General features: G+C 44.5%; 1 protein-coding gene across 3 annotated transcripts in view; it reads left to right on the top strand.

Moving 5' to 3' along the window:
* The window catches only part of TSNAX (translin associated factor X), a 937,068-nt gene extending 935,655 nt beyond the window's left edge, over nt 1-1,413 (top strand). For all 3 annotated transcript variants that reach the window (XR_015296640.1, XM_086927084.1, XM_086927083.1), the window contains one exon: nt 1,332-1,413. The gene's annotated coding sequence lies outside the window, so the exon portion shown is untranslated. The remainder of the gene's footprint in view (nt 1-1,331) is intronic.
* The last annotated feature ends 12,085 nt before the right edge of the window (nt 1,414-13,498 follow it).

Here is a 13,498-nt window from a genome sequence, read left to right as displayed (position 1 = left end):
GCACAGGCAAGTTTTAAAATAAATTTGCCTTGCCTATTACAACCATTGCAGACATTCTATTTCATCCCCGGATAACGTCGGGGTGGGCAGCTAGTAAGGTTATACAGTAGATCTCAATGTGGACAAAAGGGAGCATTACTCAGTGCCAAGAATAGACAAATGCCCAATTGTCTATTCTTGGCACTGAGTAATGCTCTCTTTTGTCCACATTGAGATCTACTGTATAACCTTATTCATGATGTTTTAAAAAAAAAAATCCCCACGTTTTTGTTCCAATTGTTGAATGTACTTTGCAAAGATGTGGCCTCTTATCCAAATTCTCAATTCGATGAAGTAACTGCTACTCTTATTGTGCCGTTTCAACACTGCAACATAGATCTCTGCTTTGTGCACCAATCAATGCAACATCTATCTTTTGTGTTTCATGTATGTGTAAATAACCCATCTGCTTTTTCCGAAGAATATCCATTATATTAACAATGCAGCGTTAGCACTTGTATATTTCAACTATGTTCATTGATGACAGTCTACACTTGACTAATAAGTCTGTTCTTCTGCGATCCACCTGTCACCCTTATCGCATTGTCCATGGCCTCGCATCCCTTTGTCCCACGTCACCCGACATGCAGTCATTTACCTGCTGTACTCTCCGTGCACGTTCACACCCACGTATAACTACGAGGTTTGAGACTGGGGGCTGATTCTGGCAGCAGAGTTGGAGCCAGATGGATGCTTCACAGTAAGGAAACTGCCTTTTCTCCCTCTTCATACCAGCATAAGAGTTAGGCGATCCGCACACTTGTTGTGAGATTTAGACTGAACTCGCAGAGTCATCTAACAAAGTGATCTTTTATCACTTTTGCCACTCTCTCTCTTCACATCAGCATTAGAGTTAGACGATCCGAACGTTTACTGTGCATTTCGTAGCAACATCAATTAGTGAGGTTTTTTGTCACATTTTACATGGGCACGCACACGGACATTCGACGGCTGCCGAAGAACCACCCATGTTGCCCTTATTGCTCTCGCTACTGGAAGCTTGTGGCCGCTTCTGAGCCCTCTTTCAACCAGACCACATATATATGTATTTCCTTCTAGACGCGACCTGATAACTGCCAGCAGCACTTTCCATGCACAATAACTTGGCGTGCACGCGGACCCACGGCGGCTGCACTCACAATCATTTCCAAGCCTGTCTTCCTCAACAGGGAGACTATGGCTACACCTGAGCACTTGACCCTCCTCGAGCTGTTTCTTTTGAGTTTTTAGGATGTGTTTAGCACCAATCACTCCCAACCTGACGCTTCCCTCTCTGTCCTAACTTTTCCTAGATTCATCGGATATCTGACAGCGATCTTTTGACCTGCAGTTCCGTCCCTGTATACGTGCACGTAAGCAGTTTCTCCCTTCTGAGTAAGTGCTCTTGGAGCAAAGGGTTTTTATTCATTTGCTTACATTTGACAATGGTTTGTTCTTCTCATACATAGTTTGGTGGTTTTTCTCTGTATCTAGGAGCTCTGGTGAGCCTCAAATTCCACAAGGTTTCCCAGCCAGCATTAACACATGCTGGGTGCTCATTTAGGTAATCATTCCCCCCTTTTTTTACACACATTCACAATCCAAATTGACTCACTTTCCAAACTCCTAGTATCCAATTACCTCTAGGTGCTCCTTTCCTATCCTGATGAAGACCCCACCCTAAGGCCGGACTCACCTAGCTAACATTATAGGGGTCGAAACGTTGACCACAATCAGATCACAAGCCAGTACAACTGTAATTCATTGACTGTGTTCATGTATTGCTATGTGATGTTTTTGGAATTACTGACCTTTTGTTAAGGCTGGATCAGTATCACCATGTGAAAGTAATAGATATATGTGGTACCACCCTGTCCTTGTCCACTACCCCCAAATATTTACTTTAATCACAATCACCCTTCTTTTCCTGCTTCCCAACTCTGAGCACACAATATTGTATATATTTTCATTACCTTAAGAGAACAGAGCAACTGTGTTGCCAGAACCAAAAGTCATAACCTCATTGTAAATAAATTGCAATATTGGCATAATTGACTTTAAAGTTGGTATTGTGTATGCGATTTATTGTATCTTTTTATATGTAACTGTTCTGTGCTACTTGACCATTATATTTGTACGGTATACAACTGTTACAACGCATCTTTTAGCACGCAATACCATTACCACGCATCTTTTACAACGCATGCCATTACAACGCATAGCGCTTTGGGGCAAACTGACATAGGGAATGGGTAGTGAATAGGTTAATTCACTATCCAATAGCTTTCCCTAGTGTCCACGGGGACTGGTGTTGGAATAGTTAATTAAACTATTCACTATCCAGCACCCAAAGCACTATGCGTTGTAAAGGTATTGCGTTGTAAAAATTGCGTGGTAATGGTATGCGTTATAAAAGTTCGCGTTTTAACGTCATACATCCATTTGTACTGTATTACTAACCCAGGTGTCTAGCCTATCGGGTTTCCCCATTGATACACAACATTCACTCCTCTAAACACACTGGCACTGCCCATGTATTCATATAATCACTCAGACACTACCCATGCACTCTTGTAATCACCAAGGCACTACCCCTGCACTCATGCAATCACCCAGGCACTGCCTAAGCACTCCTCCAATCATGCAGGCACTACCCCTGCACTCATGCAATCACTAAGGGACTACCCTTGCACTCCTCCAATCACTCAAGCAGTTCTATTTCAGTCATACAATCACTCAAGCAGTACAGTTACACTCCTCCATTCACCCAGGCAGTACCTATGCACTCCTCCAATTACCCAGACACTACCCTTCCACTCATGCAATCACCTAGGCACTACCTATGCAGTCTTCCAATCACCCAGGTACTACCCATAGACCCATGCAATAACCCAAGCACTACCCATGCACTCCTCCAAATATGCAGACACTACCCAGGTACTCCTCTAATCACCCAGGCACTACCCCTGCACCCATGTAATCCCTCAGGCACTACCCATGCACTAATCCATATACTCAGGCAGTACCCCTGCAGTCATGCAATCACTTGGGCAGTATGCATGCACTCCTTAAATCACCCAGGCACTACCCATGCACTCATCCAGGTACTCAGAAAGTAACCCTGCACTCATGGAATCACCCCGTTACTACCCATGCACTCCTCATATCACTCAGGTACTACCCATACACTTCTCCATGCATCCAGGCACTATCAATGTACTCCTACAATCACCCAGGCACTGCCCATGCAATCCTCCAATCACCCAGGCAATATCCATGCACTCATACAATCACTCAGGCAGTACCCATGCACTCATCCATACACTCAGGCACTACCCTTACAGTCATGCAATCACTCATGCAGAAGACATGCATTTCTCCAATCACCAAGGCACTACCCATGCACTCATACAATCAACCACACGCTAACCATGCACTCCTCCAAACACACAGGCACTACCCCTGTACTGATGCAATCACCCAGGCACTACCCATGCACTCCTCCTATCACCCAGGCACTACCCCTATCACCCAGGCACTACCCTTGCACTCATGCAATCGCTCAGGCACTACCCCTGCACTCATGAAATCACTTGAGCAGTACACATGTACTCCTCCAAGTGCAATAATGATCACAAAATATAATAAAGTGCATTGTGTCCTGTATCAAAAAATTATCGCAGGTACAGGGACCTAAATCTCACGTCCTGCTCCTGCCTTGTGGATTTCCCAGATAAAAATTAAGTTAAAGCGGAATCTCCTTAGAAGCAGGTGGTGAAATGGTTTAGTAACAATCCTCAGATAGGGTTCAATCTCAGGGATAGTTTTTAACAGGATATGGATTTTAACCATAGTTTTCATTAGTTCAGTCTCCTCCCTCTCTACCTTCATCCGATCTAATAAGTGTATTTTCAACCATACCAAATCATCTTTAGTTACTTTAGCCGGAGAACTGAATTAGTCTGGGCGTCCAAGCTTAGTTAAAATATTCTTGACATAATTCGGCCATGGAATTTTGTTGACTTGGTCCGTGGGTGACACAATCCCTGATTATCTTATGGTTCTGCGTTAATTGGGGGTTAAGCCAGGTCTTAAACCAGCAGAGCACCGGAGCCTGCCTCAACCTGTCTGTCACATAGCCAACCCCTAGTTCTTGGTGAATTGAAAAAGTAGGAGTGGATTGTGGTACAGACAGGAGGGAGCGTAGGAATTTATTTTCAACTGTTTGTATCTCCTCCATCGGTTTATATCCCCATATTGCCGAGCCATGCAATGCAATCGCTATACATTTAGTTTTATAGATATTAAGCATTGCATCCATCGGTTTAGCCCCCAGTCGCTGCGCAAAACCATTCACAGCGGCCGTTGACCTAGCCATCGCATTTGCTTTAACTTTTTGTTGAGGTACCCAAGTAACCCTTATCACCAAAAGTACTCCCAGATAAGTGAAAGAGATCACCTTAGTCAATTCTACAGTATCACAAAGAAAGGTTTTAGTTTTTTTGGGTTTCTAGCCCATAGTCATTACATAGGATTTGGCTACATTTATCGCTAAGTCCAGAAATTTCATGTAGGCGCCAAAGGAATCTAAAAGCCTTTGGAGCCCTATAGCTGTTTGGGCAAATAGGACGGCATCATCATCGTAGAGGAGCACAGGAATGAGCCTGTCCCCTACCCGTGGTATGTCTAGACTAGCCATTTCTAAAAACGTGCCCAGATTATTAAAATACAAAGTTAAAAGTAGTGGTGCTAAAATACATCCTTGGCGGAAACCTCTGCCTGATGTAAAGTGTCTTGTGCATTTTCCTTCTTGGTTGACCCTCACTCTTGCAGTGAGATCCCTGTGTAGGTCGGCCAAGAAGTTGACTAAACTAGGATCAATGCGCATATCTAACAGGATGTGCCAGAGCTTGGACCTATTTACCAGGTCAAAAGCCGACGACAGATCCATAAAAGCCAGCTGAAGCGTCCCTGCTTTAGCTATAGTGTATTTACCAGCTAGTAAATACAGATTAAGACACTGATCCCTAGTACCGCTACCGCTTCTAAAACCATATTGTAAATTAGATAAAACCTCATTTTCATCTAGCCAATCCGTTAAATTCTTTAAGATCACTCTCCCTAAAACTTTCACAGCAGAGTCTATTAGTGAGATTGGCCTATAACAGCGAGGGCCCCCTCTCTGTCCCTTTTTTAAAATCGGAATAATAGTAGAGGATGCCCATGATGGCGGAAAATTCTGACGGGTTGACACATTAAAAATATTTGTCCCGATTTTAGCCCAAAAGTGTGGATTTTGTTTGTATAAATCTGCTGGGACGCCATCTGGGCCAGGAGCCTTATTGCTACTCATTTGTATAATTACCAATTCCACTTCACCTTCATTAAAGACTATTTTGTGGGAGCCCCCTCTGGAATCACAACTAATTGGCACTTCCTGGCTATTAGTGGCCTCATATGTAGATTCAAAGTGGGAAAGCCATTGGTCTTCCGTGAAATTACATTCAACGGGGGTGTGAATTTACGCTCACCCGATCTCATTCTTGTTTGGAGATTGCCTAAATACCGCTGTGTTATAGCGGGGTACTCTCCCTTTCTAAGGACTCGTACGGAGCCAAATCGGCCCACTTTTGCCCGGATCTCATCTCCGGATCGCCCCCCACCGCAGCCGAGTACGTGCTGCTTGTGGTCCCGCCATTTTGGGTGAGGAGCAGGAGCAGGGCGAGTAGACTAGTGCTTGGCCCCTCCCGCCCTCGCCAGCATAAAATGGCACCCTTTCCCAGGAAGCGCAGCGGACGGGCGCAGCGGGGGCGCCGAAGGGGCGCCGAAGGCAAGCCCGTCTGCGCCCGTCCGCGACGTGCCGGGACCAGGGGCCATAACCCCTGGCCAAATACACACTATCACCTTCAGCCCTAGGACCCTACTACACTTGCGAGGCCCTACCCCCATCCCCTGTCTTGCCTCATGGAACCCCACCACTAAACACTTCGTTTGCCAACACTGCGCATATCGGCCCTTTCCTCAGACCCCAGTACCGACTTACCACATGCTCCTTGTAAATTGTAGATCCCTCCCTAAGTACTCCCTAGAGATCTCCCTACTTCTATCCGATAAGGAACCAGATGCGCTGTTCCTCACGGAAACGTGGCTACATACAAAATAGGATCCCGACATTATCCAAGCACTCCCCACAGGATACCAGATACATCGAGCAGATCGTCCAACCGGAAAAGGCGGCGGTCTAGCCATTATATATAAAAATTGCTATAACTGTCGTAGCTCTCCTAATCATCTGTCTAGCTGCGAAAACCTCTCCTTTTCACTAGATATTTCTCCCACATGCACCTTTTCAGGGACCCTCATTTATCGACCTCCACTCCAGGTAATTTTATCAACAGTCTGCCATCCGCCATAGCTAGCGGAGTTTGCAGTCTACCCAACTACACTCTGCTGGGTGATCTGAATGTCCATTTGGACGACCCCTCGGATCCTGCAGCCGCTGAACTGCTAAACAGTCTCGAGGCACTAGAGCTCTCCCAGCGAGTGCTGGAACCCACCCACTCTAGGGGACACCTCCTAGATCCCATCTTTAGTAATTGTACCCATCTTATAGCCGATTCACGCATTCCTCTCCCTTGGTCCGATCACTTTTTGATTCCATTTACCTGGTCACCGTTAATTTCACCCCCTGCTCCACCCCCGGTATCCTGCAGGGACCGTAAGTGGTCAAAACTTAGCCATACACAATGGACAACTGCTCTAGAAGCCTCCACTCCAGTATGTAATCCTGATCCTATAGTTAACAATGATAACTTTAATAAATGGATCACCCAATCATTAGACTGCATCCTTCCAATTATAGATATTGAACCTAAACACAGCCCAAGAAACGCGCCCTGGTACTCCCAGGACCTACGTAACATGAAAAAGAAATGCAAAAAACTTGAAAGGAAATGGCGCATCGACTACTCACAAACAAATAAAAATGCATATCGATCCTCCATAAAACTCTATAAAAATAACATAAAAAATGCTCAATCCACTTTTTATGAAAACAAAATAAACGCAGCGGCGTCAAAACCTAAGGAGATTTATCGAATTGCGAAAACTCTCCTAAAACTACCAGACAAACCACCAGATCCCCACAGTGCTCAGACCCGCTGCAATGAGCAGGCAGAGTACTTCCATAGCAAAATAGCCACAATCTACTCATCTTTCTCCCATGTCCCTACCACCCAAGCAGGCCTTACGGAGATAGGCCCATCCCCTTCGGTCTCCTTGGAGACTTTCCCAATATTGGAACCTACCACCCTCGAAACCATCATGCTCCAGGTGAAGTCTGGATCTCCCAGCGACCCAGCCCCAGCTCAGTCCCTGCGACAGTCATCCCCTCCATTCTGCCCACCATCTCAGACCTGATTAACACCTCCTTATCCTCAGGCACTGTACCACCAAGCTGTAAACAGGCAACGGTGAGAGCCCTTCTGAAAAAAGTCAATCTAGACCAGAAGAATCCAGGGAACTATCGCCCGATCTCTTTGTTGCCCTGGATAAGCAAAATCGCGGAGAAACACGTAAACAATACCCTTACAGAATTCCTGGAAACTAATAACTTACTGGACGTATCACAGACTGGGTTTCGTCCCATGCACGTCACAGAAACCGCACTTCTGGCTGTGACAGAAGGAGCTAGAATGATTGCGGACCAAAGCGGCACTGCGGCCATTATTTTACTGGACCTCAGTGCCGCCTTCGACACCGTAAACCATGACATCCTGATACACAGGATCTCAGGTCTAGGAATTACCTCCAGAGCAAAGGCCTGGATTCAATCCTTCCTGTCAGATCGCTCCTTCTGAGTCTGTGAGGGTAACGTCACGTCGCCCAGCAAACCACTCAGTTGTGGGGTTCCACAGGGCTCCTCCCTGAGCCCCACACTGTTTAACATATACATGCGCCCCCTTGCCGAGATCATCCGTCCTTTTGGTGTTCAAATTATATCATATGCTGACGACACCCAGCTGGTGGTGACGCTGAATCACCCTTCAATCCAGCCGAGTGATCTAAGGGGCTGCATGGAAGCCGTCTGCGCCTGGATGACCCAGTCATATTTAAAGCTAAATGGAGACAAGACGGAGCTAATGATATTAGGTAACTCCCCGATAAAATCCATCAACTCCATATGGCCATCCTCATTGGGCTCTGCCCCTGAACCCAAAGACACCATTAAAAGCCTGGGAATCTGGATGGATAAGACACTTACATTCAATTACCAGGCAGTAAAACTATCTGCCAACTGCCTGGGTATCCTCAGGCTTATCCGTAAGATCCTTCCGCTCCTCCCTTTCAAGGCAAAACAGATTATGATCCAGGGCCTAATTCTCTCCTGGCTGGATTTTGGGAACGCCCTCTACCTGGGAGCACCCCAATCAACTCTTAAAAAACTCCAGGTAATTCAAAACTGCGTCGCCCGCACCCTCCTGCGCATCCCTCGTCGCCAACCCGTGAAATCTGAATTGAAAGATCTCCACTGGCTACCTATTAGGGAAAGAATCGAGTTCAAAAGCATGTGCATTGCCCACCGTGCTTTCTGGAGGAAAGGAGCAATTCTTAATCACACCCTGATCAACCCTTACAATCCTATCAGACAGCTTAGGTCAGCGCACGCCTTCCGAGCAAGTAACCCTAGGATTCAAAGAGCGAGGTGCGGAGGCCGAACTTTCTCTGTGAACTCGGCTAGACTACAGAACTCCCTTTCCCTCTCCCTCCGCTCAGAGCCCAATCTTCTCCCTTTCCGGAAAAATTGAAAACTCTTCTGTTCAGCAGATAAACACAGTCTCCTTCTTCATACACACCTGTTAATCATCAGCGCTAGGACGCCTGCGGGTAGCTATTGTGCTTTATAAAAACCCAATCCAATTCACCGTCCCTCTAAAAAAAGGTTGTGTGACAATGGCCCGAAAGCTAGAGCTATCTTTTATCACCTCTACTGATAGATGAGCACACCATGCATCTTCTTTAATTTCCTTCTTACGTGTCGATAATGCCAGCTTGTACTCTCTTCGTAACGTAACTATATTGGCACGATTTCGTGGAACCCTCTTTAATTCTGTTAACAATTTACAATGTACTTCAGAGCAGTTCCTATCAAACCATTTTTCTCCTATGTTGAGCCTAGATTTAATTGGTACGGTCAGGTTTGATGCTACCTGCGCACAAATGCCTTCAAAGGCCAAAATAATCTCCTGCCCCTCTTTGGCATTATCAAGACAGGTAGCAAACTTATCCCGAACCCTCTCACAGAGATCTAGGAAAAAGCGGTCTGGGAATACTTTCGCCCACTTCAACCTCCGTCCTTGGTCTGTTACTTTCAAACAGGATTCACCCCCAGACTTTACCGGTTTCCCCTTCCAATACCAGGATTACAGGATTATGGTCACTACAGTGAGATCATTTGGCATTATAAATAATTACTTGGGGTAAAAGAATTGGGGAAATAAAAATAAAAACTATAATAGTGTCACTCCCCCGTACTTTAAAAGTGGGAACCCTCTCCTCGTGGTCAACTGAGCTCGGTTCAAAAAGATCTATGGTGGCCAAAAGCTCTTCCAAACACTCTCCCTGTTGTGTGTGTTCAAAGTGTGGCATTGGGAGGTTGGCCGACCCTAGAGGCTCTTTCCCCTGACAGTTCAGATTCCAATCATATGTTAAAAATTACATCAAGGCATACAAACCACAATTTAAAACACTTTGAAAATCACTATACACATGATTATATAATTTGGATACCTTCATGCACTATAAAAGTATAATTTTGGGTGTTGTTACTAGGCAGACAATACATATTAATTTCGGAAAGTGCATAGTACAATAAATAAGTAAATAAATTAGATAAAAGGGGGATTCATAAAAAAAGGCAGGCCCTTAAATATAAAACAGTGAGCTTAACCACGGGAGGCAAATATACTAGGTTACAAAAATGACATTTTTAATTCCCTATAGCAGATCCTACACATCCTTGGATTGATCCAGAGAAACCCTTCTAGTTCACCACATAGAGAACAGGAATCCGGCAACTGAGTAGACAACCGGGATACTGAGGTCATACTTCAGTATCCTAAACACCTCAAGGCAGTGCCTACTGCCAATGTTCCTGCAAATCTGGACCAACCAACTTTTCCTTACTTTATGGTAGCCAGGGCAACTAAAAAAGACGTGGAGCACTGATTCTTCTAGGTGATCACATGCCGGGCAATGTGCCACTTGCTGATCTCTCCACTTTGATGTAAAACAGCGGAGCGGGAGAACCCCAAACCTGAATTGTAAGAAAAGCTTTCTTCCCTCTACCGGTTTAATGAGATCTAACACCATCTCAAAGCGAGAGGTGTCTTTTATTTCTAAGAAAGCTAAGGTTAATTTGCCTGTTTTGGAACAAGAATGAAGTTGAGCTATTCTGTATTCTTCATAGTGTACCTTCATTTGTTTCCTTGAGATTAGAGAACAGGCTAACTCCGGTTCAGCCCAGAAATCGCCCACGACTATGTTTATTAACAAATATTTAATATGGGCAAACCAAGAAAGTTTAGCAGCACCCTGTGCCATCATGACTTCAGAAAATCGCTCCCTATAAGGTTAAAGTTCGGGAGTGGTCCACAGGCGACGCCAGTACATTAAGAGTTTAAGGCTCGTCACTTCTGCAATCGCCATTAATCCTGTGTCTAATCGAATCAGAATTAACCGGGTGCCCTGTGGTAGCTTAAACAACTGTCTAAGATATTGATTTTCCACCTTTGATAGGGTCTCAAGTTTAAAATGACCCTATAACTCAGCGCCATATAATGCGCCACCTCAAACCTGGGCCTTATAAATTTCTAATGCCGGGCTGACAGCTCTCTTGCTGGATCTACTAAAAACCTTCATGATGCCACCTGTCGATTGCGCTAATTTTAATGTCGACTTCGCAATGTGAGCCCCCCAATTCATGTCTTCAGTGATGGTTAAACCTAAATAAAAAAAAGATGAAACTCTTTCAAGGGGTTTGCCATATAATGTAGGGTTTGGGCATGTGCTTTTTGGGCTATTAAACGCCATGAATTTGGTTTTCCTTAGATTTATTTCTGAACCTCTTTCCCTACAGAATAACTCAAATTTATCTAGAACCCTTTGTATCACCATGGGAGATTTAGATACCAAGAGAGTGTCATCGGCAAACATCATTGCTGAACTTCTACGGGAGGCTAACTTAGGGGCATCTAGGTCTTTTTCTGTTAGCAGGGCATCAATCAGGCCATTAATATAGAGGCTGAATTGGGTTGGCGCAAGCACACAACCCTGGCGTACGCCACGTTTGATGGGTATGGGTGCAGTAAGTTTTCCATCCCTACCATGTCTTATTTGCGCCTAGTTGTCTTCATGAAGTAGTTTAAAAAGTTGGATTAAATACACCGGAACCCCCATCTCACCAAGAACATACCACAATTTTTTCCTTGGCACTAGATCGAATGCTGACCTCAGGTCTACAAATATTAGGTAGAGACTGCCCCCCTCCAGGCAGACGGTCTTCCAGTACAATAGTTGTAATCTTAGTACTTGGTCCAGGGTCGACAATTTTTCCCTGAACCCTGCCTGTAGGGAGGACAGTACCCCTTTTTCTTCCATCCAGGATTGTAGCCTGACGAGCAAAACACGTGCAAATAATTTTTGGGAAATATCTATTAAGCTGATGGGTCTGTAATTAGTTGGTTGGAGTGGAGAACCTTTTTTGAAAATCGGAATTATCTCCACACCAAGCCAGCTAGGAGGAATCTTCATGCCATGCAATATGGCATTAAAAAGTACCCAAAAATACGGGGTCCAAATAGATGGTTCACTCCTAAAGAGATCCCCAGGGATCTTATCCAGGCCTGGTGTTTTACCCGGTGCTATTTTTGCCAATGCACCCTCTATTTCCTTTAAACTTATACATGTGCTCATACTACTATCGGAGTGAAAGTTTAATTCCCCTTTGCTTGTAAGGCAATCCAATTTTGAGTAACAGCCAACAGTTGGGACATCCTCGGGCATCTTTTCCTCTGCATAAAGGGATTCAAAATGCTCCCGCCAGACCTCTTCGTCCAGTTTCGATTCAACCTTTCTTTTGGAGATAGAAGAACCTGAATTTACAACACCCCAAAATGTCCTCATGTCTCTGTCCCCTAGGGCAATTTTCAGTGTATCCCAATTTTCCGCTTCCCACCTTTGTTTGGCTTCTTGAACAACCACTTCATAAGCCTTTTTTGCGATTTTTATTTGTGGCCGTTTGTTAGCTTTAATAGATACTACTAGTGCCCTTTTGGCCTTACGACAGAGAGTATTGTACCAGGGGTGGGATGGCGGCCTACCCGGCCTAATAGTTTTGTTGGGATAAAAGAAGTTCAATGAAACTTCTCCTAATTTAGCATAATTCAACTCAACCACTTCTAAATCTAAATTGTCCCTGCTTTGGTTGTATAAAGTGGACACCTCTACAAACGGGAGTAGAGCATCATATAAACTACTCATATTATCCTGCGATTGATAAAAATCAATCCATTGCACTCTCCTCCTACAGTTCGAGACTGTCAACCTGGGGTCAATAGGGTTAACTGGGTGCACATTCTCGGAATTTAATGCTTTTAGTTCTACTATTAGTGCATGGTGGTCACTATCTGACCGTGGTATAATTTTAAAATCAATCATCCTAAGGTTTCCTGGAAGATGCAGATCTCGAATTGGCTAATAAAAGATACCCAATCAGGGTCATCCAATTTGTTATTTATACCCGCTATGTTTCAAGACAGGACCTGTGTTACCTGGCAATTATGTAAAAAAAAATTAGGGGACACTAAGGGAGGCGGCTTCATTGAAGCTTTTGTTAATCCAGTATCTTCCAAGACATTTAGCCCTACAGATATAAGGTGTTCAACATTTTCTGACTGAGCTAAATCACCTTCGGGATGGATACTATTTCGGGAGCCGCTCATGCTCCCTCCGACTAAACCTTCCTCACTTCGGGAATATAACCCTATAAAATGACCCTTATTCTCATAGTCCAAAGGTGCAGGACATATTTCCTCCTTATTGAATAGGGGGGCTTCCTTTAGTCAATCAACACCTTCTTGGGGACTGAACCTATTCTCAGTAGGAATGTTAAAAATGGATTGATTTTGCCAGTGATGACCTAAATGTGGTGGTACAGGATTATTATAAACAGTTCTCCTTCCCATCTCCTGTTGGTGGCCATACTAATAGGGCCTGTTTGGTAGATAGAAGTAACCTAAGGGAAATAATAAAATACTGCCCTTGTTCCTCCCATGCTCAGTAGCTAAAACTCTTTGGGTTATCCGTGGGTTTCTAAAATTAATTACTATGCATTCTCCTTGTATATCCTTATGTCGTCCACCTATCCAACCCACCCTTCTTGTTGTTAGGATCTCTTCGGAATTCTCATATCCAAAGTTGC

Source organism: Lissotriton vulgaris, chromosome 6, assembly GCF_964263255.1.
Source record: "Lissotriton vulgaris chromosome 6, aLisVul1.2, whole genome shotgun sequence".
NCBI lineage: Eukaryota > Metazoa > Chordata > Amphibia > Caudata > Salamandridae > Lissotriton > Lissotriton vulgaris.
Note: the sequence above shows the minus strand (reverse complement) of the source record. Positions and strands in the feature narration are given on the sequence as shown.